The sequence below is a fragment of the Suricata suricatta genome, chromosome 11 (assembly GCF_006229205.1).
Source record: "Suricata suricatta isolate VVHF042 chromosome 11, meerkat_22Aug2017_6uvM2_HiC, whole genome shotgun sequence".
Lineage (NCBI taxonomy): Eukaryota > Metazoa > Chordata > Mammalia > Carnivora > Herpestidae > Suricata > Suricata suricatta.
The window spans coordinates 90181575-90187309 of record NC_043710.1 but is presented as its reverse complement, the minus strand read 5'-3'; the positions used below and the strand labels follow the sequence as shown (position 1 = coordinate 90187309).

The 5735-nt window shown below is 39.1% G+C and overlaps 1 pseudogene; it reads left to right on the top strand.

Moving 5' to 3' along the window:
• Positions 1-2154: 2154 nt before the first annotated feature.
• Positions 2155-3082, top strand: LOC115271735 (annotated as a pseudogene).
• Positions 3083-5735: the final 2653 nt, after the last annotated feature.

Sequence of the window (5735 nt, the reverse complement as noted above, 5' to 3'; positions counted from 1 at the left end):
GCTCCAAGGAAACCATCCCCAAATCTTGTTCTCATGTACTAACCTTCCTCCTTACATTTGTTTGGTCTTGTTTGGGAATTTTCCTAATGTGCACTTTATGCTTGGATGTCCTATTAGCAGCTGGAGCTCATCATGTTCAGCACTGAGTGTATGAGTTTTATAAATATCTCCAATATTTTTGAATTATTTATGTTTGTGGTAATAGCATAATTTATCCAAACACCTACACTAGGTTCTCTTGGAGATATATATGTATATATGCACATATGTGTATATATATATGTATATATATATTTGTGTATGTGTGTGTGTATGTCTATTTCTACCTTCTTTGTAAGAAGTCCTAATGAATCTTTCTTTACAACATCTCTAGAGTATGTTTGTTTCTTGGCATTACTCACAGTAGCACTATTAATTCAGGACATTTAAAAATAATTCACTGACTATTGTGATGGCCTCTCAAAGCTGACCCTTTGGCCTCTTGGCTTTCTTATACCAGTCCATCTTGCTGGTGCAAACCATGTTAATCTTCCTGAGTCTGCATTTTGATTATTTCAATCCTGTGCCAAAAAAGAAATAAAAATCCTAATGCCCTCCCATCATGAGCTGACCTGGATTTTGGCATTGTAGAGCTTCCTATACTGACCCAAATCTATCCTTTGATCTGAATCTATGTCCCTAGGGAGAGACATTGGGACCTCTCTGCGAGCCTCTGGAAGTCCTCTATGTGACATTCAGAGAGGAGGAAAATTATATTCTTTCCCTGAGTTGGATACCTTTGATCTGAAGTGCTCCTACATGGCCACTAAGAGTTCTGCAGTGGCCTTCACTTACCATACTGGTGATTTTCCTATTCTACACTCAGGTACACAAAGGAAAGCGTTGATATCACATAAGCCTTTGCCTGTGGGGCAAGAATTCTGCTGTAGTTAGTATCCAATACAGGTCCCAGGAAGGATGGAAACATAGGATTGTCATTCAGTCATTTAATTAAACAAATATTTATACAGTACCTACTGTAGATGCTTGGTATTACTCTAAGGTGCTACAGAAAGAACCCTGAAGGAAACAGACAAAATCCTTCCCCGTTTGAAACTTAAATTAAAATGTATGTGAGTGTATGAATGTGTGTATGTGTGTTGTGGAAAAACACAACAGACAAACAAATAATGTATAGTATTTCATGTAGCAAGAGGTGCTGTGGATGCAGGAAAGATCATTTGCTCTTCTGCTTGGTGATATGCCCTATTTGGAAACAACCAAAATGTAGTTAAAGGGTATATTCCAATAAATATACTTCAGTGTTACTATAATGAACTAGGCCACAAATGCAGAGTACGTAATTTTGCTACAAAGCCTCATCTCTGGGGAAAACATTGGAAGAACATGTCTTCCAATATTTAATCAGGTCATTAGGATTTTCTAACTCATGAAAACCCTTGGGGTCATATTAACAGGGGGCTCTTTTGGCACCAGCAGATGCTATTTACTACCCTCGTGTCTGGAGAAAAATACTCTGGGCAAAGCCACCATTAGATATCATGATCTGTAACTTACAGCCTCATGGAAGTCTGTGCTCTGGTTCCCTTAGTCCAAAATTTGCTCAAAACAAAAACAGTAACAAAGAAGAGTCTCTGTTTTGGGCCACTCGCCTGGGAAACTCATCAGAGCTGCTTGTGCCTCCTTGAAAATAAGGGAGAAGGGTTAGCAAGGCCCAACACTGAAATCCCGATGCAGAAGAGTGAGTGATGAATTTTATCTATCTTGTTATTCTGCCAAACCTCAGCTACGGAGGCTGAAGACCTGAAATGCCATGATCTCCTGTCTGCTAAGACAGCCATTGATCATTAGGTGAGGCTGGGGGACTGCGAAAGCTGAGGTAGAACAGAGATAATGTAGCCCTGGTTGGTCACAGGGGTACCCAATCAATCTTATCCCCACAGCACTCGCCTGCTGGTGTTTTTGATAGACATCTTTAAACATTCTCTCAGCCTTTATCCAATGGAGACCACAAAGGCACACAGGAGGGTGGGTGTGACTTTATTCTCTCATTCTGAGACTCTGTCTCATCATGGAAGGATGGGGTGAAGGGAGCAGGGTACTCATTTTAACGTCACCCTCTGTCCTGTTCTCACAGATATGTACTAGGGAAGAATGGCACCAGGAAATGACTCTTCAGTGACCGAGTTTATCCTGCTGGGTTTAACACAACAGCCAGAACTCCAGCGGCCTCTCTTCATTTTCTTAGGAATCTATGTGGTCACCGTGATGGGGAACATGGGCTTGATTATTCTGATTGGTCTGAAGCCTCACCTGCACACTCCCATGTACTACTTTCTCTTCAACCTTTCCTTCATTGATCTCTGCTACTCGTCTGTCATAATTCCTAGAATGCTGATAGGTTTTGTTAAATAGAACATCATCTCATGCAGAGTGCATGGCTCAGCTCTGTTTCCTCTCTTTCTTTGTCATTGATGAATGCTATATTTTGACATCAATGGCTTATGACCGGTATGTGGCCATCTGTAAGCCCCTGCTTTACAAGGCCAGCATGTGCCACCAAGTCTGCTTCATGATGATGGCGGGAGCATATGCAATGGGGTTTATGGGTGCCATGGCCCACATCGTATGCATGCTGAGGCCCACGTTCTGTGGTAGGAACATTATCAATTATTACATGTGTAACATACCTCCTCTCCTCCAGCTTTCCTGCACAAGCACCTACATCAACGAGCTGCTGGTTTTCATTGTGGTGGGCATCAATGTAATAGTGCCCAGTCTCATCATCGCCATTTCTTACACCTCGATCCTCTCCAACATCCTCCGTATTCGTTCTACAAAGGGCAGGTCCAAAGCCTTCAGTACCTGCAGCTCTCACATAGTAACTGTTTCTCTCTTCTTTGGATCATCAGCATTCATGTATCTAAAGCCTTTTCCTGCTGGGTCTCTGGATCAAGATAAATTATCCACAGTTTTTTATACCATTGGGGGGCCAATGATGAATCCTTTTATCTATAGTCTGAGGAACAAAGATGTCAAAATTGCACTGAGTAGGACTTTTAAGAAAAGGGTGTTCTCTTGAGTAGAAATGGTGTTAGTTACAGATGTCATCTCCTAGTAAGGGCACCCGGTGTATGAAGGTATGGAGAGATAGGTAAGAAATCAAAATAGAAATGCAGATGATTCCAATGTAGGGTAAATTAAGTTAATTATAAGTCATTTCACAAAGATAATATCAAGAAGAGGAGGATCCGTCCTTCATCTTTTCACAGGAAGTAAAAAACAGTTCATTTGCCATTCTCCAGCTTATTTTTAGATGTTATAAAGTTTTAAGTCTAAAAGGTTGAATGGTGGTAAATCCAAAAATGGAAACTTTAGAGATTTTTGATGGAGTCATGTCTGGAATTCCTGTGAAGCTTTTTCCTGTATAGGTGGGCTTTGGTGGAATTTAGATTTAGCCATGTGTTCATTTATTCAATAAGCCTGTATGGAAAGATTATGGTGTACGTCAGAGTGGTCTATTAGTTGTAGGGCATTTTGTTCGAGGAGATTCCTTCATTTCCCAAATGAAGATAAAAATAGGAAGATACTCTCCTGCCTCTGGTCTCTGGTCTCAAGGGGCTGTGGTGCCTCCTGATGCTAGATCTTAAGGACAAGAAACTGAGATAATCTTATAGAGCTGTCAGGAATAAAGGGAATGTATACTGGGATTTACCTCTTGGGACTTCAGGGCAGGAAATATAGGTAATAGGAGAGACCATATTAATTTTACTAGAAATATTTACCAATTATTAGTAGAAGAATGTTTGTCCTTTTCTCAAGTAGACCTAATAATGTCTAATTCCATTAGCAATCAGCATTTCCCTTTATTATTTTCACTCCGCCTTTTAATGGCACAAACGATGTAGTTATTTAATGAATAAACAGAGACTGAGCACCCATCCTATACCACACTCTGTAAACATCACAGACACAGTTGTAAAAGACACACAATGTCTGTGCTCTTATAGGGTTGTTTTCATAGTCTTGAGTTGTGGGATTTTTTATGTCCTCTGAATGCAAATTGTATCGGATATATGATTTATGAATATTTCTTACTAATTCATCTTCTCTTTTTGTTCTCTTGATAGTGTTTCTCAAAGAGCAGAACATCTTAATTTTAATGAATTCTAATGTCTCAATTTTTATAATGGATTGAGATTATGGTGTCATATTTGCTTATCCCCAAATCCCAAGGATTTTTGCTTATGTCTTCTTCTCTCTGTATTATGATGTTTAAATCCCATCATCGTTTTGAATTGGTTTTTCTCTATGGTGTATGGGCTGTTGATCTGAGTAAATGTTTTTGCATATGGATATCTAATCATTCCAGCACCCTTTGTTGAAAAGTAGTTCAGACTCAAGATAAGTCAACAAAGATTTCTAGATCCAGAGGTGGTGGTAGAGGAGGAGGGGAGATGTGTGGATCAGTGCTGGTCACTGATAAATGCCCTTGTGCTTCTGAGGGGGTTATATGAAAGTGTGAGGAGGAGAATTACTGGGTGAAATGGAAAGTCTAGGTTTAACTTTTTAGTTCAACTTTTTTAGGAAACTGCCCTAAAAAGAGGCTCTACTGGGATGTCTGGGTAGATCAGTTGGTTAAGTGTCAGACTTCAGCTCAGACCATGATCTCATAGGGGCTCCAACTCACCAACCGGGAGATCATGACCTGAGCTAAAGTCAGATGTTTAATTGACTGAGCCACCCAGGCTCCTCCATTTGGTACACCTTTTAAAGCCATTCTGTAAGGGTTCAGTTTGTCAAGGACAAATAATCTTAGATTTCCTTCCTCTGGAAATGTATTTATTTTACCTTTATTCCTTAAGAGTATTGCCAGTGGATATAGAATTCATTCTCATATGGGGAATCCACTGTCCTCTTAATCATTGTATTTCTGTAGGTTATTTGTCACTTCTCTCTACCTTCATGGCAAATTTTGTTTGGTTTTTGGTTTTCAGAGGCTTGACTGTGATGAGCCAAAACATGGAATTCTTTGAATTTATTCTGTCTGAGGTTTGCACAGCTCTTGAATGTGTCTTCCACTGATTTTGCGAACAGTTTATTGCTACGTCTTTGAATGTCGTTTTCAGCATTACTCTCCTTCCCTTTGCCTTCTGTGACTCCAAAGACATAAATATTAGGTGTTTTGTTACTGCTGTATAGGTCTCTGAGGCCCTGTTTACTTTTGTCTAGTCTATTTTTTTCTGTTATTCACATTATATAATTTCTCTTAATTTACCTCTGAGTCCTCTGTTTCTTTCCTCTGTTGTCTTTAATCTACTATGAAGCCTGTTTTGTGAGTTTTAAAATTTCATTTATTATAAATTTTAGTTGTAAAATTTCTGTTTGGTTCTTTTTTTTTAAAAAATTAAAATGTAATTGATTTTAATTTTTTAAATTAAGTTTATGTATTTATTTTGAGAGAAAGAGATAGAGACAGAGAGAGAATCCCAATCCAAGCAGGTTCCACACCATCAGTGCAGAGCCAGACGTGGGGCTTGAACTCATGAACTGTGAGACCATGAACTGAGCCGAAGTCAAATCAGGCACTTAACCAACTAACCCCTAAGGGGCCCCAATTTGTTTTTAAAGAAAAACTTAGATCAAGTTCAAAACATAAGTGACACCAGCTGAAGTTTATTAGGTTAACATATGTAATCAACTTTTAATTTGATATTGGTATACTGCTGGAGTTA